Source organism: Perca fluviatilis, unplaced genomic scaffold, assembly GCF_010015445.1.
Source record: "Perca fluviatilis unplaced genomic scaffold, GENO_Pfluv_1.0 PFLUV_unplaced_scaf_10, whole genome shotgun sequence".
In the NCBI taxonomy this organism is placed as follows: Eukaryota; Metazoa; Chordata; class Actinopteri; order Perciformes; family Percidae; genus Perca; species Perca fluviatilis.
In genome coordinates this window covers 63884-86579 of record NW_024375503.1, presented here as the reverse complement: position 1 = coordinate 86579, position 22696 = coordinate 63884, and the positions used below count along the sequence as shown (strand labels likewise).

The 22696-nt window shown below is 41.8% G+C and overlaps 2 pseudogenes; both read right to left on the bottom strand.

Annotated features, from left to right (window-relative positions):
• Positions 1-3629: 3629 nt before the first annotated feature.
• Positions 3630-7379, bottom strand: LOC120555022 (annotated as a pseudogene).
• Positions 7096-21632, bottom strand: LOC120555021 (annotated as a pseudogene).
• Positions 21633-22696: the final 1064 nt, after the last annotated feature.

Genomic DNA, 22696 nt, shown 5'->3' with positions numbered 1-22696 from the left:
GACAGCATGGAATACCAACTTCTCACACCCCATCTTCGTAAAATATGGAACGCTTGGTGAGGTGACCTTTGCCGTTCTTATTGATGCTAAAAGTCTCCTTTAGCGCTTTTAAGTCCGCAACGGCTCGGGACTATTGCCGTCCCTTTTGGCGCAGTTATGTCAAGGAAAAGGTGGTGGGTGGGCTTACGGTTCCGCGGCGGAAGAACAGACGGTTGGGTTTAGGAAAGGGTTTGGGTAGGCTGCGTTTCCGGTATGTGACACACGGGAGGAAAGAAACAAATGACTATAGCAAGGTGACAAGCGGGGACGCTCTCCTGGGTGAAAGTCCTGTGTTTGACTTTTTACGCGAAATCGCCCTTACATACTCGCTAAATCCTATCTAACTGCTGCTCTCCCCAGTGTGTTAAGCCCCAGACACACTGGGCGGAAAATCGGCCATTGGACAGTCTGGCGGGGTCAGTGACTCGAATCTGTTCAGTGTGTCCTGTGCCTTCATCCGCCGGAGGGGCCATCAGCCTTCATTTTGGCGATTTGACATGTTGAATCGGGGGGGAAGGACTACCCGGCAGTCAGACTCAATTGACCAATCTGATTGGTGGAGTGCTACCCCAAGAAACAGGGGAGCGGGAATGAGCATGAATAGAGTCTCTCAAAATCTGAGGAAAATCTTTTAAACTGACCTTTGTTGATCTGAAATGAAGACAGATTCAGCAACAGTATGGCCTGTTTTCTCACTTAAAATGTTTTCAGAAATACGTTTTGGTGAACTATTTTAGTAAAATATGAGATCGTATTCTGAACAAGCTGCCATGACAGTCTGGCTTTGAATTTCCGGAGAAGAAATCAGACTCACGCTGATGCGTTCGTCCAATCAGCTGCCGGTTTTCATTTTTGGGCGACAACACAGATTAACGCTGCCTGCTGTTATGGATACGTATTACGTCACTCGCTTGGTGTGTTCCGTGGCATTTTTTGACCAATTCAGTCCAACTGCCTTTTCTGCCAAAAGGCGGCCGGTAGGCTCCAGTGTGTCTGGGGCTTTACACAAACAAGCTGAAAGACGTCTTTTTGTCGCACCAGACACTGACAGCTGCTGTCCAAACGTCGTTATTTTACGATCAAATACCCTACCATTAGATAACGGCAGAACACAGTGTAAATAACTACAGTATATCTGTCTTTAATACTGTGCATATATCATCAAATGTCAAAGTCTGTAAATACAGCCGTTATGCTCGCGGATCGTTACCCCTTAATGTCCTCGTTATCAGTCTGAACTTTAATACTATTTGTGAGAAAACCTGCATGAAGAAAAGTGTGTTTGCCTATTAGACTTTCTTTCGTCTTCAAATTGTATCTCGGGGTGGGGGCGGGATACCACAAGTTGATGCTGTGTTGGCAAAGGTGTCTACAATCACTCTAATTGTTGTAAACATATAAATACTCGCGGTGACCCCCGTGCGTAATGCTGCATGATGGCACTGCTGGCCCTGCAGGAGGACTACAGCTAATGGAATTCGCTAAAGCTGAGCTCTTGGATCTATATACTGAATTGGGTCCAGTAGAGAGGGCACGACGGGAACCGTGCCATCCCCTCGCCCAAATACAGGTCCTCGCCACTTTGGGGAAACCTGCTGTTTCCAGAGGGAAATTTCAGACAGCTAAGTGTTTTTAATATAAATATTATATATAATCTTCACCTTTATAACTAAGGCTTGTTTGGATATAATATATAGTTCTGTTAAATCTTATTATATACGTCTGGTATATCAAAGCTGTCCCCAAGTGCTGTGATGCCTGCCGTTTTGGACGATTATTAATACATGTAGTTATAGATCAGGTTTCCCTACACTGTGCAAGAACAGGCCGAAATTATAATTCAATTTGCAGCAATTCCTGAACGTCTGAGAAGTTTTTGCCTTTTCTCCGCCAGTCGTCATGATTTGGTGTAACAACTGCCAGGGTTATTAACATACTGATCAGCATTCACGAGGTGCTTTGCATTGACTATTTATGGTTAAAAATGGGCGTGTACAGGGCGGGATAAGAGGCTGATCCATGTACGACACTTGTAGGTAATCTGAGATTTATAAAGGGAACATTGCTTACAGGTGTCGTATACATGGTTTTATAAATCTGACTTTTTTAGCGCGTACACCATTTTGGGCTTTGGGGGCGGCATTGTACACTTATAGTACGGATCCTACACACAGTTTTATAAATGAGACCCCTGGTGTGAAGCCTGAGGTAACATTTCTATTACCAGATGTTTGACGTTGCATTTAGACATGGCATGTATGTCTAACTTGAAATAATTTTGACTGTAATTTTCCCAAAACTGTAATAATTCATGCAGTTATCTGACATCAAACATGACATTTTAAGCACAATTTAAAAAATAAATTATTTACACAAAATATTCCAATATTTGGAATAATGCAATTTATCTCACATGAGTTTGGGAGAAAATATGTCTGACACAGTAGTTGAGTTAAAATAACTAGCTTTTGAAATATTTTGTAGAAGATCAGAGACAAAACAAAACATCTAAACATGACCTGATTCCTCATCAGACCTGTGTCTGCCGCCTGCACTAACATGTTTCACCAAAGAACCAGATATGTTTCAACACAGCTGTTCATCTTGTGTGTGAATAAAGTTTAGCATTATTAGATTTTCTTTTCTGCCAGCTGCTAGCCAAAATGACACATCACTGCTGGTCTACACAACTGATTTACCCAGTTTAAACAAAATATAATTAGCATAACAACTAATACAAATACTAAATTAATACAGAAATACTTACTGAGACAAAATAAAAATACCTTAATGCCACCACGACCACAGGAGTATTATAAAAATATTCAAATACTTTTAATTAGTGAAAACACTAAACTTCGTTTCACATCAAACTTTCAAACTGATTGTTTTCTATGATAAAATAATTGATATTTTTTCAATTTTTCTTATTGGCAGATTGTGTCATAGTTGATGTTGAAACATCAAAAGGTAACAATAACTTATTTTGGGTCCTGAAAAATGTTTGATACCAAATACTAAACTTTAGAATTTTTTATTGTTTGACCTGAACTTTATTAGACTGATTCACATTCAATACATCAACATATTCAGAAACATATACTCACAATACTATTTCATTACTATTTCAAGTATATATTCTATCATTTTAGCTATGTATGTGTATATGAGAGTTTTTAGTGAGACATGGACTAAGTATTTATCTATAAAATAAAATGGTATCATTAGCAAAACAAAGAGAAATACATTTTTATTGAAGGTTTAGCAGAAAGTTCAACAGACTCAAAAAGCTGCTGATGATCCAGTGAAGACACTCTGAGCAAACTGGTTTCATCAAGCAGACATTTTATTAATTATTGACAGACAACTGCATCAATCAGGATGTTAATTCATGAGGAACAACATAATATAATAAAGAAGTTATTAGCCCCCTTCCTGCATTAATGTGGGACCAGTTAGGCAGCACTGGTACCTCTCCAGCTACCGTCCACACTCAGACTACCCTCTGGTCCCAATATATATTGTAAATACATTTAATCATTTAAAATCAAAATAAAGAACAAAGTACAACATACATGGATCAACATGTTTCCACATGACATGTCTTCTGAAAAAAATAACTAGTCATTAAGCATGAATAAACATGAAGACATCAGGGTAAATAATATATTATCATATATATATTTTTAATATACATCAAATGAAAGTCCATTGGATTTCATGGCTGATGTGTGAAAGTTGAATTGAGCAGAAGGTTTCTGTCTGAGTTCAGTTCTGTAAAATCCGCTGTTCAAACTGATTAACAAGAGAAGGATACATCATGTTTAATATGCTGCTTTATATGGATATTTATAAATGATATATGTCAGTGATGTGTTTCTATCCTACAACCAGTTTAGTTTTGTCAACATCACAGTAACATCAGAATATTTTACAGACCAGTATTGACTGCACAACACAAAAAACAAAACTTACACCAAAACTAAAGAAGTATAAAACTATTTGTGTACAACATGATCTGACTTCAGTTATTGATATAGAGGGAGGGAGCTGCTGTACTCAACATTAAACAGCAGGGGGGTCCTCACTACATTTAAAACCAGAGCTGTTCTCTAATCTGTTCAGTGAAGTAACTCTTGGTGATTAAACATGAAACTACAAGATCAAACAGTAACAGTTATTACACCATAGAGGGCAGTGCTTCCAGGAATTACTCATTTAACATATATAAAGGTGATTACATTTTAATTCTATTGTGTAGTTATTTAATCACCATCACACATAATATAACTGTAATGCAACACATTTGATCATCACTGTAGACTACACAGCTGTCTGCTCTCAGTGATTCTGTTCATCTAGTTCATTACTTCTTTGTTTTAACAGTTGCTGCTAGTTGACCAAACCTGTAGCGCATCACTGCTTTACTCCTTTATCTTTATCCATTTGAATTTTCATCTCTTCCAGTTTCTTCTTCTTCTCAGTGTCTCCTCTCTCATTCATCTTCTCAATCAGGACGTCCAAGTGGACATAAGTGGACAGTGAATTAACCTTCAGGGCGATCTGCTCCAGATTGGCCAAATGCTGAAAGGACTCCTCCAACCACTGATCTTTTTCTTTGTGAAGATCCTCCATTTTCTTCTTAAGAGTTTCCAAAAGGCTTGTTTTCTTTTCACTGCCTGTTTTACCCTTTTCATACTTCTTTTCATATCTTCTTCTGTACACAGAACTTTCCTTTTCTTGTCAACATAGATCCACTTTTCTTTCACATGATCTGATGCAGGACACTTCCTGGTACATGAAATGCGCGCGCCATCTTTTATGACCTCACAGTGTTTTGGATACCAGGCCAGTGTGCATCCAGGATAGTGACAGTTCTCCTCACAGACAGTACAGCAGACAGCTCCTTCATAAAACAACAACCACATCCCACCATCAATAGGTTCTTTATGTTTGTAGACCTCATCAACTTCTACAGTGAAGTTCTCATTGTTCTGCATCTCTTCTTTATGTTTGTTCAGAAGCTGCTGAGTCTGCTGGATCTCTTCCTGTTTTAGATCAATCAACTTGATTCTCTCCTGCAGGTTGTTGATGCAGGCTGTCAGTCTGATGTATGTATCCATTACTTCAACAGTTGTTATCAGGTTCTGAGGTAAAATTATTTTCAGGAACTCAGTGAATTCACCCAGTTGGTCCTTTGTCACATCCCATCGCGTGTCTTAGAGCAACCGTATCCCGCATTTTCTTCTCTTTACTCTGGCAGTTATCCATCATAAAATAAACAGGCTGATCTTTCCGTCTCTGGCACACTTAATGTTTGCATCCTCGAGAGCTTGTAGAGCATTTTCAGGTGTCACACCATTTGAGTGTGTGATAAGAATGACAATGTTCTTCTCTATGTCTTTTCCAAACAGAGATATCACTGAATCTAAGATGTACCTCTGATGGTCACTTAGTCGATTCATACTTGCTTTCAGCACCAGACCCACTGCATTAATCTCCTGAACTCCATTGGCTGAGCGGAACAAGTCAAATAATCTTTGACTGATGATGGCGTCATGTTCAATCCCTCTGGTGCTTCCGTATCCAGGGGTATCAATGATGGTCAGAGAGTAGGGCAGAGTTTTATCTTCAAAACCAAAGATCTGGTACACGATCACATCTGATGTCTGACTTTCTGATTGTCTTCTCTTCTCGTCTTTCTCCTCCTCACGATCTGAAACCAGACATCATCCTCCCTCCACTCCCATGAGTGGATTGACCAGACCGTTGATCAGAGTAGATTTTCCTGCTCCTGTTTCACCAACAAGTAAGATGGTTTTGTTTATCTTGTTTGGATCTTTTTCACCAAGAGAAATTCTTGTCAGAGTTCCAATGTTCTCTTTCTTTGTTCCGGAGGTTGAAGTTTCTCTTTCTTTGGTTTCAGCTGGTAGAGAGTGGGAAATCCTGATTGGATTACATCACTTGTGGAAATGATGTTGTCATATTTGGATGAGGTATTTCTGTAGGAAAGTAAAGACATAAGTTCAAACACGGCTGAACATAGAATAAAATACATTAAATCACTCTACCTAGCCCCCCTCCTCCATCACCACAACCTATAGTGGCTTTATACAACCCGTTCTCATTCCAAACTCGTAAAATAAGATCGCTTTGGGCAGTGTCCTTCAACGTCCAATGCGACGAAAAAGGCACCCTTTGGCTATTTGTGTAACGATACGGGGAGAGCCGCAGTTGAATGACATTTAGCGAAGTGGTACATAAGGGGAAATTGCTGCATAAGGAGGTTGGTTGGGGTGGTGGATGGGTAAAAACACCGGACTTTCACTCGACTTTCACTCAGGAGACTCGGGTTCCCGCGGCGTTGTGGCGTTATGTGTTCCCGGCTTTTGAGGTGTCCTTTCCGGTTGTTTTTCTCCTAAACCTAACCTCCGCGATTCCGTTATTGTGGCGCTTCACCCGCGGCCGTTTCCGGCTTTTGAGGTGTCCTTTCGGTTGTTTTTCTCCTAAACTCAACCTCTGCGATTCCGTTATTGTGGCGCTTCACCCGCGGCCGTTTCCCGGCTTTTGAGGCATCCTTTCGGTTTTTTCTCCTAAACCTAACCTCCGCGATTCCGTTATTGTTGGCTTCACCAGCGGCCGTTTCCGGGTTTTGAGGCGTCCTCCCCGCTTGCTGGAGTCGCTTTAAGGGACGGCAATAGTGGCGACCAAGCCGTTTACATGATATGCTAAAGGAGAAATTTTAACGTCAATAAGAACGAGAAAGGCTCCTGACCAAACGTCCTTATTTTACGAGTTGGGTGTGAGAATGTGTTGCTTTATACCACAGCCAACAAACAAAACAGGCATCACGCCACAGAGGGCTGTTTCCAGGAATTACACATTTGCATTGAAAAGGTAACTACATTTAAATGTTCTTATACAGTTAGTAATTAGCATTACACATAACATAACTATCTGCTTACAGTGATGGTGTTCATGTAGTTAATGCCTCATATAGTTATTTGCCTCTTTGCCTTATCAGCTGCTGTTAGTTTACAAAACCCGTGCCGTGATGCTGCTCTGGTTCGTTCATCCCATCGACTTTTTATCTCTTTCAGTTTCTTGAACTTCTCTGTGTCTTCTTTCTCCATCTTCTTAATCAGGTAGTCCAAGTGGATACAAGTGGACAGTGAATCAACCTTCAGGGTGATCTGATCCAGCTGGACAACATGCTCAAAGGACTTTTCCAGCAACTGATTTTTTTCTTTCTGAAGTTCCTCAATTTTCTGCTGAAAGGTTTCCAGAAGGCTCAACTTGCTCTCACTTCCTGCTTTGTTCTTTTCATACTTCTCCTTCATATTGTTCAAGGTCTTTTAACTTTTCTTGTCTTGCTCACATACTTACAATCTTCCTTCACGTGATCTGATACAGGACACTTGCTGGTACATACAGTGCAGCGATCATCTTTCATGACCTCACAGTCAACTGGTCTCCAGACCACTGTGCATCCAGGATAGTGACAGTTCTCATCACACGTTTTGCAGCAGACAGCCCCTACATAACATAACCCCACACTGACCACCCTGATAGGTTCTTTATCTTTGTAGACCTCATCAACTTCTACAGTAAACGCCTCATTTTTATTTATCTCTTGTTCATGTTTCTTTAGACCGTCCATAGTCTGCTGGATTTCTGTCTGTTTTAGATCAATAAACCTAATTCTCTCTTCCTGGTTTTGGATACAGGCTGTCAGTCTGGTGTGTATTTTAGACTTTTCAACAGTTGTCTCCAGCGTTTGAGGGGAATTGTCTTTCAGGAAATCCGTGAATAGACCTATTTGGTCCATTGTTAAGTCCCATGCACTTCTCAGAGCAACCTTATTTTTCCTGGTTTTCTGAGTGCTCTGGCGGTTGTTGAACATAAAATAAACAGTCTCATTATCCTCATCTGTGGCACATTTAATGTTTGCAGCATTGAGAGCTTGTAGAATATTTTCAGGTGTCACACCATTTGAGTGTGTGACGAGGGCGACAATGTTCTTCTCTATGTCTTTTCCAAACAGAGACACCATTGAATCAAAGATGTACCTCAGTGGGTCATTCAGTCGATTCTCACTCGCTTTCATCACCAGACCAACTGCATTAATCTCATGAACTCCATCCTCTGAGTGGAACAACTCTAATAATCTTTGACTGACGATGGCATTTTGTCTGATCCCTCTGGTGTGTCCATATCCAGGAGTATCGATGATGGTCAGAGAGTAGGGCAGAGTTTTATCTTCAAAACCAAAGATCTGGTACACAATCACATCTGATGTCTGACTTTCTGATTGACTTCTCTTCGTCTTCTACGATCTGAAACCAGACATCATCCTCCCTCCCTCCCATGGCGTAGTTGACCAGAGCGTTGATCAGAGTAGATTTTCCTGTTCCTGTTTCCCCCAGAAGTAAGATGGTTTTGTTTATCTTGTTTGGATCTTTTCCAATGTTCTCTTTCTTCGGTTTCAGCTGATAGATAGTAGGAGATCCTGATTGGATCTGATCGCTTTTGGAAATTATTTCCTCATATTTCAATGAGGTGTTAGTATTCCTGTAGAAAAGCAAAGACATGAGCTAAAAAGTACTGAACATATCATAGCACAGGCTAGCAATGTATTCATGTAATAATGTAGTAATGTAGTAACATGATATGTGGCTACATTTTAGCACATTGACCAAACACGGTCCAGATAAATACTTGTTTTCGACCTAGTCTTGTTTCATTTCTCATATTTGGTGAACTCCTTCCTACCTACCAGTTACATACGCCATCTGTGAACATAACATTACCACTCGGTACAGTCTTTTTTTAAACTTAATATAGCGGTTATCCAGCAGTGGGTCTTATCTCCACTTCTGCAAAGGTATGCTCACTGATCTCACGGCTGTTTACTGTTTGCTGCGAATGATACAGTGTGTGTCCAACAGCGAAAGCAACATTTAATGTTAATGTAAATCCCATATAACAACAGACTATGCAGACCAGGGACAAAAACATCTGTTATCAAACTCAACGTAGTACAATACTAACCTTTAGTTGGGATGGGAAATATGTATGGTGTTACAGACCAATATAATGTAGTGTATACCCTATGAAAACGAGTGTTAAATTAAAGAGCCAGATCAAACAAATAAGTTTAAACTATTCTCTTTGTGTGAGGTGGCTCTCCACATCATCCATTACACGTATACTACTAGAAACATTGGGGTTACTCACATTGCCATGGTAACACCACAAGTTTTCTGGAAGAAAGAAAAACAGTCAGTGACCTTTACCTCATGTCAGCTGTACTGCTGTTATTAGATATGTTTGATTAAAGAGTAAAACATTTAAAAGAAAGGAACATTTAAAATCCGCCACAGTGAGTTTGTGAAGTTTGGCCAGGTCAGGTGGCATGGCTCTGTGCTAAGCTAGCTTAGTAGCATTCCTGGGTAATGCAATCAATTTAATTCACATACTTGTTTAATTTAGTCTTTCCCAAAGGGATAGGACCCAAACTGGACCTGGTTTTAATGGGTCGCCACTGGAGCAAAGGAAATGCATAACAATGTGTGTTATGGGTCTGCAGTATTCCCACTTCCTTGTGCTTTTTCCCCTATTCCCCTGTGTGCCTGTCAGTCTCTCCTCTGTCTATGTAGGTCAAGGGCTGGTCATTCTTCACCTGTGCACTACTGCGTGAAGCGCAGCTGCGTGTTAGGGATATTTACCAATACTGTAGAGAACAGTCATCATTAAAGAATGGCTGTTGCCGGGCAAAATAACCCATACACATAGTGAGGCATGCATACACACACCCAAAGCATTGACAGGATGGGGACGCAATCAGACTGGTTTCAACCAGTTTGACATCCTCCTAGTAAATGTGTAAACAACTACCCCAGGGGAGGGGAGCAGGAAATCTCTCTTTCAGGGTGTTGTCCTCTACCATTCGATGGATTGATTGCCAAGAGGCTGGGACCAGCCTGTGCACCAAGAAGGCGCCAAAGTCTAAACCATGGCTGCCTCCCACCTTAGTATTAACCAATCACGGTAGCTTGCACATTTTACATATATTGAACTGTGACTGTTAAACTGCATCAACTTTTTGTGGCCATGGCGGGCGCTATTTTGTGCGTTTTGCCATCGAAACACGGAAGTGGGTGGAACTTGAGTGTACATTGTCCAATTGGCAACAAAACTTTTCATGATTCATAAGAGTCCAACCCGGAGAACATCTACAGGATGATATTGACCCAAAGTCATAGCGCCCCAAGAGGCAACAGGAAGTAGGCCTAAAGTCAAGGTGCTATACTTTTACGAACTCCTCCTAGAGATTTCATCAGATTGACTTCAAATTCAGTCTGTGTCATCTAAAGACCTTAACGCTGAAAAGTTATTAAAGAAAAACTTTTCGATCGAGACGGTGTGGCGTGGCGGCCATTTTGAGCATTTATCGATGAACGAAGAAGTTGTTGTAACTTTAGTGTACATTGTCTAATTTGGCTGAAATTTCTCATGATTGACAAGGGTCCAGGCCTGAGGACACCTACAGGGCAAAAATTGACTTTTGGTCATAGCCCCACCGCTGGCAACTAGAAATCAGCCTTATATGACAAACATCACCCGATTTACATGAAACTCAGAATGTGTGGTCTTCATGTGATACTGGCACGCCCAATATTTTACCCGCCCACTTACTCAGGCCACGCCCCTTTAATAACATTTGAACCATTTAACGTAGTCTTGTGTGAGGTATCATTGAACTCAGCAGGGGAGTTCCTTCTTCATTGGTGATGGTTTGGCCCGCCCGCTATGGTTAAGCCCCGCCCCATTTCATAACATTTGAACCGTTTAAGGTAGAGTCTTGTGTGAGGTATCAATTATTAATTGAACTCAGCAGAGACTTCCTTCTTCATTGGTGATGGTTTGACCAGCACCCTATATGCTTAAGCCACGCCCCCTTTCATAACTGATGACCCGTTTAAAGTAGAGTCTTGTGTGAGGTATCATTGAACTCAGCAGGGAGTTCCTTTTAATTGGTGATGGTTTGACCCGCCCCCTATGCTTTAGCCCGCCTCTTCACAGCTAATGAACCGTATGACGTAGAGTCTTGTGTGAGGTATCATTGAACTCAGCAGAGGAGTTCCCTTTTCATTGGTGATGATTTGCGGTTGTCGAGTGCCGCTACAAATGCCGGTCGCAAGGAGCGGGGCCTTCCATCGATGCTTGCAGTTTTAATTGCTTATTGTTTCTCTGCTTTTAAGGCCCTGTTCCCTGTTGCCTACTGCACACTGTCTCTAGACATATGAAAAATCTTTAGTCTGTCATCCTTTCAGCATTATTGGATTCTGGTTCTACAACTAAAGCGACATCACTCATTTAAACATAAATAAAGAATAAATTAAATGCCCTGAGATTGACCATTACACATATTTTTAAACCAACCTGATCTCACAGAATTCCGTAAAAATGAACACGGGCCCTTAACTCCAAATCCGTGTCAGTTTCACGGAATTGCAACAAAATCCGTTAAACTGCCGCGGAATAATTCCGTTAAATGAACACGGATCGCCAACAAGATCGTCAAATTCCGTGATGGGCTCACGGAAGAATTCCATGAAATGAACACGGATTGCCGAAAAGAAACCGGGCTGACAAGCAAGAAGAACGGAGTGGTTGGGTTCAGGAAAAGGTGGTGGGTGGGCTACGGTTCTGCGACACCCCGGGACATGCTTAGAAAAAAATAAAAAACACAACTGACAAACGCCACACGCAGGACGTGAACTCCGGTCTCTGGGTGAAGGTGTGAAGGTCCCGGTGTTTTACCCATCCACCGCCCAACCTCCTGATGGAATTCCGACCTTACATACTACTCACTACCGTACCGCGTCATCTTCTCATTGACTTTACATCGGCATTGTTTTCCGTGGTGGCCAACGAGATTTCCCACATTCCGTACCACCACCACGGAATGAGCTGTTACCAGTCTGTGCCCATTTTACGGAATTCAGTGAGACCAGGCTGTTTTAAACATATTAGATACAATGCTGAAGAAAAGATAATTCCGTTTAATTTTCTTTCAACATGCATATGTCACATAGTCAGTGAAATGGCCCTTAATTCAGCTTATTTTATTTCAAGTTTGAAAGTTATGAATGAATCATATGAAAGTAAGGTAGTTTGTTCAGTAATACCATGCCAAATACTTTTATAACGGTGTTGTTGGTCTCTGATGCAGAGAAGGCAGAGAGTGCAGAGAGCAGTTTGTATATTTGCAAAGAGGGAGGGAAGTTCTATGGTCACACGATTTCATAGATACAGTATATTTGCACAGAGGGAGGAAGCTCTATAGTCACATGATTTCACAGAAACAATTTCAGATAAACCACAGATTCACTTCATAGACTGCAGTAAATTAAGAACAACTTATTGTTGAAGATGTGATTAAATTAGAACCTGAAAATCCCTCGAAAAGTGATAATGATTAAAACATATTTGCATTAGGTTAAAAACTCTTATACAGTCACGTTGACAATAAAATATTTGTAAACATCTTTTAACAACAGTAATGTTAAAATACTATTATTTTTACATTACTGTTGTTAAAAGATGTTTAACATAAGACAAAGAAATATAAAACACAAGGCTATATAAAAAATGGGGTTTAAAAAAGCAAAACTAAATATAGGATAAGCTAAAAAAATATTTAATAATACACACAGTACCAGTGAAAGTTTGGACACACCATCTCAATCAATGGTTTTAATTAATTTGTATTATATCCTACATTGTCGATTCATATTAAATACATCACAATTATGAAGGAAAACATTTGGAATGATACAGTAAACAAAAATGTAAAAAACAAACAAACATCAAATATGTTTATATTTTAAAAGTAGCCACCTTTTGCTTTGGACGCACAGCTTTGCACTCTTGTTATTCTCTCAATTTTGGTTTGTGGTTGACTTTATGCTTTAATACATAATTCTATTGGTGTTTTTCATAGTTTGATGTATTAAGTATTATTATTATTAAGTATTGGAGAGGATTGCTCCAACAGAATTCCGTTGTATCGCATACAATGACAATAAATATCTATTTATCTATCTATTAATCCACAATGTAGAAAATAATAAAAAATAAAAAAAAATGAATCAGAAGGTATATCCAAACTTTTGACTGGTACTGTATATAATAAAATAATACAGTGGATCTACACTATAGTTGAGATATAAATAAATATAACAAAGTTTAAGTTGATTAAAGGCAAACAGAAAAGTTTAAACTTAAGAGGTTTAGTTGAAGCAGATAAAGGTGTCTGTGGTTGTTTCAGATTTGTGGATCATAAAAACTTAATGCTACCACTTTTTAAACTAAGATTAGCCTATACTTCGTCTGAAGATGACCATTTAAAATGGATGCAGGATTTAATGTTTTACAAGTTATAAGGGCAGCTATTCAGAGAAAGAAGTAGTTGTTTTTCGAACATTGTCCCATTTAAAGCATTGTATCGTTCCTGTTTAAAATCATCTTACCTGTGTTGTTGTCTTCAGGAAGCTCTGTGACGCTGTGAGGCAGCAAGAACAATGCACACTGAGTGTTTAGAGTTTTTATACTACTATCAGAGAAGAAGGGACGGACCCCTCTGTGGCCACATGATTTCACAGAAACTCCTCCCTTAAATCAGTATCTCATACTTTCTTTCATTTTTAAATTCCACTTGAAAAGCACCACAAAAACATGACTGTGTTTACTGTATTGTACATCTTTGATCTGTGGTGGAAGTTTTCTATGAAGCATCAGAGTAAACAAATATCAATGATAAAAATGAAAACGAATAAAGACTGTTTGAGATTTTAAACCAAAGTCTGGTCTTTGAGCATTTATTATATTTTGCAAAATATGAGAATACAGATTCAAAGGTACATGCAGTACAACTGAATGAGCATTACTAAACTAAAATCTAAACATCACATCATCATATAGTCAAAACCCTCTTTTCAAGCCACCCCTCTAACTTCATCTTTTAGCCTGGTCAGAGTTGAAAATAGGACATCATTAGAAGTCAACCCATCCTTACCTTCCTCTCTGCTCCTGTTCTTTTCATTAGCCTAAACAACCCTTTATCTCAGGAGGCAGAAGGAAACATGGTTTTGTGGCCTTCTCTACTTTGTCAGCTAAAAAGTTAAACAAAATGAGAAGCTAGAGTTTCTTAAACAAAAACCACTAGGCTAATAGTTCATGGCTGCTGCTGTCCCTCTCTGGCCTTTAAGAGTCTAAGAGGAAGGAACAGCATTTTTGTGGAGGTTTAAAACAATCTTTAAGCAAATGGTTATAATCATTAATCAATAATGGTTAAAATAAAATTTGCCACTACAGTCCACCCTTTTGATTACAACATAATCACACAAAATAAATTTTACTTTAAAAATTCAAACCTTATTTCTTAAAGATTCAAACTTATGGATATATTGCGTGAAATGCTGTTTTTAAAGAGGTACAAAAGAAAACCCTTTTTATTGTGTAGCAAGGCGTTCACGTCTAAGTAAAAATAATAAAACAAAAAATTTTAATCAGTCTCACACAGTATCAGAAACAGTATCCAGAACCTCATCATCATATCTGGACATACGAAACAAGTCAGAGGACTCAGTATTCTGAAGTGCCTGATACTGTATCATATTTACCATGAAGATGGAGGAAATCATTTTCTTGACTAGTGGGATTATGCACCATACACAGATCAGGAAACCAAACATCAAAGTTATTAGTGGTGCAATAAATCTAGCTAACCAAGCCTTCCACCCCCCTTGAAAAACCCAGGCCCACCAGTCCCATCCTGCATAGTGTTCTGGAACGTCCTGTGCTTTGAGATTAGTCAAAAGTAGGTTCAAGTGGTGAATGGTGTCAGTGATGTTTCCTGAAATGTCTGGAATGAATGTGCAGCAGTGTGTGCCTATTATGTGGCAAAGTCCCCCCTGTGCTGCTAGCAATAGGTCCAATCCCATCTGATGCTGCATTAGCATGTTTCTCATAGCTCGCATAACAGGAGGAAATTCTCCAAACCCTGAAATCATCATAGCAGTCAAATTCTCAAGACTTTCCTGAACCTGATCAATGTTATGTGCATTATTTATTGTTCCATACCAAGGAAAAAACCCTGCTGCGAATTTAGTTCCTGGGCTGGTAACCTCTCGCTTATCTCGAGGAAAACATCAGATGTGGGCACGCATATGGGATAGTGGTGTGTTGTATGCACAAGGGAAGTCATAACTGTAATGGAAGGTGTCAAATATATCATACTACATCTTCCTGCCCATCGTGAAGTCAAAATCTGATACCAATGATCTCCACAGAGCCAAACATAATCCACAAGAGACCCTGCGCCAGAATCATCAGGCCAACGCATGGTGTGAGTCAAAGATGGTATCAGTACTGAAGCATTAAGATACCCCGTGTGGGAGTGTAAGCATGCACTAATATTTAAATCCCGCTGCGCACGCACAATTCAAAGTCCGCTGACAACCCATGGTTACCCCAAATACTGAGAACCCATGCGACGAGGTCGTTCAATGCATAAGGCATGTGTCAAATTCTTCATAAGGCTATGGTGAAACTGTCCTATACTATCAGATGCTTTTCCATTTTTAGTTTTAAAAATAGTACCATTCGAGCACGCACAGCGATTCGCAAAACCTCCACAAGGTAAAAGTTGGAAAACGAATAGAACTGACCCCTCTCTCTCTAACATCCTTGAGTGCTGTCAGAGCACAGACAACTTCTGTGAGATTCAATGTGTGTGGTTTTACTGGGGTAGCCTGCTTCTGAGAGTGGGGAAATAGTGAACACACGTAACAAGAGTCATTATACCCTACATCCCGCGTGAACTTCTTAACTAGGCCAAGCCATGCATTAGTGGAGAATGCATCATTATCCTGAGAAGATCCCCATCTGTTAGATAAACTTTTCAAAGTCTGCGTCAAATGTGGTGATTCTGTGTGAGATGTGGAAGGTGAGATTACTTCAAGATAAAAGATCCACAGGGAAGCCTCCCTAAGGTCATAATACACACAACGGTAACCTTGGTCCGAATACTGAGCATTGGTCAATGTTAACAAGATGCCTGTTGAGGAATAGTTTACCTTCTTTATTGATAATCTATTGGTTAGGTTTGTGTGGTCGTTAGGAACTTCATAGCCCCAATCTGCATTACCTGTATACCAAACAGCTTGTTTCCATGAGGAACATAAGGGTCCTCCTTCTCTGTAATAACCTAAATCCATCACCTCTGCAATGTAACATACATATATCTCTCTCTCCTACTGATGCTCCATGCTCCCCGCACCACACAAAGTCACAGGGCTGAAGCATATGAGTTGATGTCGTGTTACAATGATAGTAACATTAGCTCTGTGATACCTGTTGTACTCTGACAACGCATCCATCTACTCCTAGACGCAGAAACTGTGGAACGCGCTCACTCACTTTTCCCTCCCCATGCTCCCCACTAGTGTTCCTAGTGTGTCTGGGTGTGTCTGTGTCATTGGGAGAAGTGGTGTTGGAAAAAATGGTTACTTCAGTCAGCGGTTTATCATATCTTTCTAACATTACGAATGCAAAAATCACAAATGCAGTAATGAAGAATAAACTCAGTACAAATTTGGACCCCCCGAATCTCCTCGGAGGGTACCATTTCAGTAGTTTCTCGTGCTGCTCCATCATGTGTGCATATCACAGCACTCTGCTCCTGTATGTGTGTGCCTGAGCACACTGCTCTGAGTCACAGAGGAATGTCAACAGTTCCTCAGTGTAAAGAAAACAAGGACTGTGCTGTGAGTGTCAGAGCATCAGAATGAGTGTTTTTCAGGAATGTGCTGTGTTCAAAAAGGTACAATACCAGTATGTTGGTCACACTTTCTCTCCTCCTTCAGTGTGTTTGCAAATCAGTGAGAAAAACTCCAGTTTTTCCCCGATTGATTTCAGAGATAGCACAGAACGCCGTCTGTCAAGCTGGTCTCTGAATCGATTTCCCTCGTAGGTGACTCAGCAGGGAACCTGCTCGTCACTTGTTGCAGGTGTTAGCGAACCTGGCACCTCTCCTGGGTCCGGAACCTGTTTGCAGTGTGTTGCGTGCACCCACGTGGATCGTTCCGCGACCTTGACTGCTGTGTGAGTGACCAGGAGGATCTGGAAGGGTCCTTCCCACCGTCTGGACTGCCAGTTCTTCCTCCTGAAGCTTTTGATCACCACAAAGTCCCCAGGCCGGAGCTTATGCAGTGGTCCCTCAGCTGGTTTAGGCAGACCTGCTGAAACCTGTTTTCTTATGTCAGAAAGAGCAGAAGAAAGTTGGGTGCAGTATTTCAACATGTCATGTTCACATAGAGCTGTTGAGGGAATTGCCGCCTTTGGCATTTCTGTCCTTACATAAGGAGGCCTGGCAAACAGAATCTCATACGGACTGAGATTGGAACGAGATTGTGTACGCATTCGCATGTACATTAGGACCAAAGGAAGCGCCTTTGTCCAAGGAAGTCCTGTGTCTGCACAGCATTTAGCTAGTTTTGCTTTTAACGTCCCGTTAATCGTTCTAATAATCCGCCCGGACTGTGGATGGTAAGCGCATGTCGTCTTGATGTTTATCCCGATAAACAAGCTTATTTGTGTTATCGCTGAGTTTACAAAATGAGCTCCATTGTCGCTAGACACAAAGGCTCGGTATTCCCCATCTGGGAATGATTTCAGTCATCAGAGCTTTTGCCACCACTGAAGCTGTCTGTCTTTTGGCCGGAAAAACCTCCACCCATTTAGAGAACATATCAACCATAACGAGGCAATGTTTTTTTCCCTCTGACGGTGTTAGCTCAACAAAATCCATCATCAAATGTTCAAATGGCGGTGTTGGTGGTTGGTGTGCTGCCTGTCGGTTACATTCACTCCTCTGCCAATGTTGTGTTGTGCATATTATGCAAGCTTTACAAAAATTTTCTGCAAATGTAGTGAACCCCTTTGTAAACCATGTCAGTGCGATAGCTACCATCATTCCCCTTTTGAGATATGGTCTAACCCATGTGTCAACTTAGCAAAATGTGGGAAAAAGTGTTTTGGGAGACATGGTTTAGAATCTGGCCCTAGCCAGATGCCAGTGTTAAAGGTGCACCCTACTGTTTTCCACTGTTGTCTTTCTTGTGGTGTAGCATGTGTCTGCATAGCAATGACAGACTCTGGGAGTGAGAAGTGATCCTCTGCAGTGTGAGCTAAGGTGTCAAGTGTGAGGGGCAGGCGTGCAGCTGCTTTGGCAGCTATATCAGCACCGACTGTTACCCCTAGAGACAGCATCTTGCCGCTCCTGTGTGTGCAGTGCATTTACATACAGCCACCCGTGTTGGTAGTAGAATAGCGTCAAAAGATCATTGATCAAATGATGATGTAAAATGGGCTTACCGTCAGATTTCAGAAATTGTCGGTGCTTCCACAGTGCACCAAAGTCGTGCACCACTCCAAAGCATACCTTGAGTCCGTGAAGATGGTAACAGATGAGCCATCAGCCAACTTACATGCTTCCGTGAGGGCAATGAGCTCAGCAGCCTGTGCAGACAAATGGTTTGGGAGAGATTTAGCAATCATAGTTTCAGTGTCAGAAACTACAGCAAATCCTACCTGTCCCTGTCCTGTTTGTGGGCAGCGCGAGGCTGACCCATCTACATACAAAATGAGGTCTGGATTCTCTAAGGGAGTATCCGAAAGATCTGGGCGAGGTGTGCATGTTTGCGCCAGCTCTGCCAGACAGTCATGTGGTTCTCCGTCCTCTGGTGTAGGCATAAGAGAAGCAGGGTTAAGTACAGTACAACGTTTAACTGTTACGTTAGGCATGTCAAGAAGTACTGTATGATAACGTAGGTATCGTGCTGCAGACAAATGTGAAGCCTTTTGTTCAAGTAGGATCAAAGAGACAGCATGTGGGACTAGCAGTGTGAGTGGAGCATATCATGCTATCGTGATGCTGCCAAGGCCCTTTCAGCCGCTACTACAGCCCTGAGACAAATCGGAAGGCCTGCTGCAACTGGATCGAGTTTTGCAGAGAAATAGGCCACGGGCCTCAGTCTGCCTCTATCCGGCTGCAGGAGAACAGATGTCATGCATCCTACGCGTTCATCCACTGTCTGAGTGAAATGAAGATTTGGGTTTGGCAAACCTAAGGTTGGGGGACTTTGAAAGGCCTTTTTAAGATCTACAAAGGCCTGCTCAGCCTCAACAGTCCAGGTTACCAAATTGTTGTGCAGTCAGTCCCTTACCGTGTATCACGTCCCCTAAAGGTTGAACAAGTTCCGCGTAATTTGGGATGAAAACACGACAGTAGGAACACATCCCTAAAAATGACATCATTTGTTTTTCGTTACCGGTTTTGGTAGGGAAACAATTGCCTCAATTCGCGAAGGAGACAAGGTTTTCCCTGACCCCGAAATGTCATGTCCCAGGAAGTGGACCTCTTGTTTTACAAATTGCAATTTCTTAAGACTGGCTTTGTGTCCCTCAGTTGCAAGATGACACAATAGCGCAATCGGTTCTTGCTCACACAGCTCTTGTGTTGAGCTTCCAATCAAAATGTCGTCGCTACTGCAGCAGACTTGAACCTGGGTTTGGTGTGAGGCTCTCTAGGCGTGGCGCAGTGCGTCATTGTAGATGTCGGAGATTCAGTGTATCCCTGACAAAGGCGTGTGAAAGTGTATGGTTTTCCATCAAACAGGAAAGCGAACCAAAACTGACTGTCTTTGTCCACCGGACACTGAAAAAGCATTAGAGAAATCAACGACAGAGAACCATTTAGCATCACTTTTAATTCCCTGTAGGATTGTGTATGGATTTGGCACATTTGGTGGACGCGCGCATGAACAGCTGCATTGACAGCTTTCAAGTCCTGAACAAAACGCCATTCTGTCGGAATGCCTTTTGGCCGTATTTTCTTTACCGAAAAAATCGGTGTTCTAACAGGAGAATCTGGACACGGAATTATAACTCCTGTATCCAATAAGGAGTTAAAAACGGGTCGGATTCCATCAATAGCTTCCTGTTTTAACGGATATTGATGTTTCTGTGGTCTGTAGTCGAACGTGGTATTATGACGACAGGTTGACAATTTTTAATAACCCCACGTCATATTTATGTGTCGCCAAAGGTGTGTTGGCACTTTGGCTAAAAGTGGTGAGACGTCAGTAGGTAAAATGTCGTTTTTTCCTTGCAAAAATGTGTCTGTTGTAGGCGCAGTTTCACTCAATATATAGATACTGCCGGATACAAGGCCGCGCCATGATAAAAGTTTTCTATAATTTCCTGTTGAGGGAGAATATGAAATACAGTCATCAGCCGTGTCGTCAGTCCAGTCAGTTTCTCACAGGTCATGACAAAGTGTCCCGGGTCTGTCTCCTGGTCTGTTGGAGACAAAGAGAGAAGAATATGAGCTACAGAGTTAGAAATTCTGAAAAACTTTTCTTTTTTATCAGTCAAGGCTACCGTCACTGCGCGTAATGCGTGCTGTGCCAGTAGACGTAAAGACAACTCTAGCTCGGTCCTTGGACTGGTCAAGGAATTTGTCAACATATTCTTCGTCTGGAGTTGGGGAGACAAGAGAGATACAATGCATTTGTTGTGGTGTTCTCATCACTGCTAAAGGCGACACTAGTTGTTGTGCTTCTGTCAGGGGGGTCGATAGCCGGACAAAGGTTAATGTCCCATAGAAATGTGAAGGAGTGTGCTTTTTGATTTTAACAAAAACATGTCAGGAAAAAGATGATTTTTGTCAAAACGCACAACCCTGAGGCCAGTGGGGGTAGGAATTACCCCTATACCAAAAACACACATTAGATCTCTTCCTAATAAATTTACCGGGCACACAGGTGAGAGCAAAAATGAGCATTTTGCTCTTCTCTCTGGGTCTGGATCTGTAGAATCTGTGTGCACACAAGTCACTGGAACGGTAAATTTCTCTGGCATTATCATACCACTTGCACTTCTAGAAAGAATTACCCTACCAGAAAGTTTTTGTTTTGGAAACAATGATTTTTTCAAAACCGAATTTGTAGCCCCTGAATCAACCAAGAATTCTATTTCCCTCCCCTGTATTGTCAACACTGTTGTAGGCAATTTTTTATACACATCTGATGAATACATAGCATAAGTAGGCATTTTCTCTGCCAATTCCTTCTGTTCTATATGCTGTATTGCATCTAGTATGTTTTGCTTATTGTTTGGGGGTGGTGTAGATGTTTGTGGTATGCAGGAAAGCATGTCTTCATTGCAAGCATGTGTATCTGTGCGTGTGTGCATGTTACCCTCCTTAACAGGTGCACTCGTGTCATCCAGTCCGTCCATTCCACCCGTCTTTCCATCCCCCACCGCCTGTCAATCTGCAAACTGCTGGGGGTTCGTTCGGCTGTCCCTTGGACGAAGTCTTTTTGGGGTGGGGACGTTCGTGAGGCCCAATGCCCTTTCTCGCCACAGTTGTAGCAAGTGTCTTTGTCCACTATCGGTGTGTTGCCACGGCCCTGCCTCTGCCCTCTGCCTTTCTCTGCCTCTGCCTTTTCCTCTGCCCGCATTCCTTCTTTCTTAAGACATTGCTGCCACAGTTTTTATGAGGGTTAACTGTGCAGCATCACTGTTTTGTTGTCTTTTCTTCTCCGTCTTGTCTCTTGTGCTGGTCAGGATTTTCTCAGCATGTCTAGCATGTCTAACAATCTCCATCAGGGCTGAATCGGGCAGTCCAATGCAGGTTTTGTCCACTTCAGCTCGTATGTCAGGGAGCAGCCCACTCAAAAACACGCGTTTTGAAATGAGCTTCCCAAAGTTCAACCACTGCTCCGGGGCAGTGGTGCGAGCGATGCCGCTGTGTCTATCAAAAGTCTCAGAAAGCCGGTGCTGGAAGTCCTCCACCCGTCTCGCCTTTATACTGCCTGGTGTTTGTCACCACGTGTCATGTCGATTCTGTCTGGAAACACGGTCTCTAGTCCGGTTGGAGAGATCATCCAGCAGGTCATTGTAGCCGTCATTTGCTCTATTTGCGAGATTTGGATGGAGAATGACTGGATCATTGGTTGGGTCTTCGGGGAGAAGGTTGTCGGATCTTTGCATACTCCATAGGCCCCGGGTTTTACAAAAAAAAGACGTCGTATTTCTGGAACAGTGGGCAGAAAAGTCTCAATGAATGCCTGAAGGGCCATGGTAAATTGTGCACCAGAGTTTTTGCACGGGGGAAGGTGGCTTGTCGCTTGTCTAATGTCTAATTCAGTCCAGGCCCTATACACCAGGCCTATTCCCCCTGCTTGTGTAGGGACTTGAATCATGGGAAATGCATCAGCTTCATCTCCGTCCTCATCAGTTTCCTCTGTGAGGCCTTGGAATACTGGCAATCCAGCGGTCGCAGCTGCTTCAGTGCGGCGGAGGAGTGAGATGAGCTGTTCCCGTGCCCGATCGCCTCTCGTCTGTCGGGTCGTTGGTACCGTGGCTGCTCTCTTCCTCTTCCGTGTGGCGGGGGTAGGATACGGGGGTGGAATGTCCGTGACCAGATCCACGATTTTCAAACTCGGATAGAGAGGAGAAAATGTGTCAGTGACATTGTTCATATCTTTTTCTTTTTTCTCTTTTTCTTTTTTCTCTTTTGTTA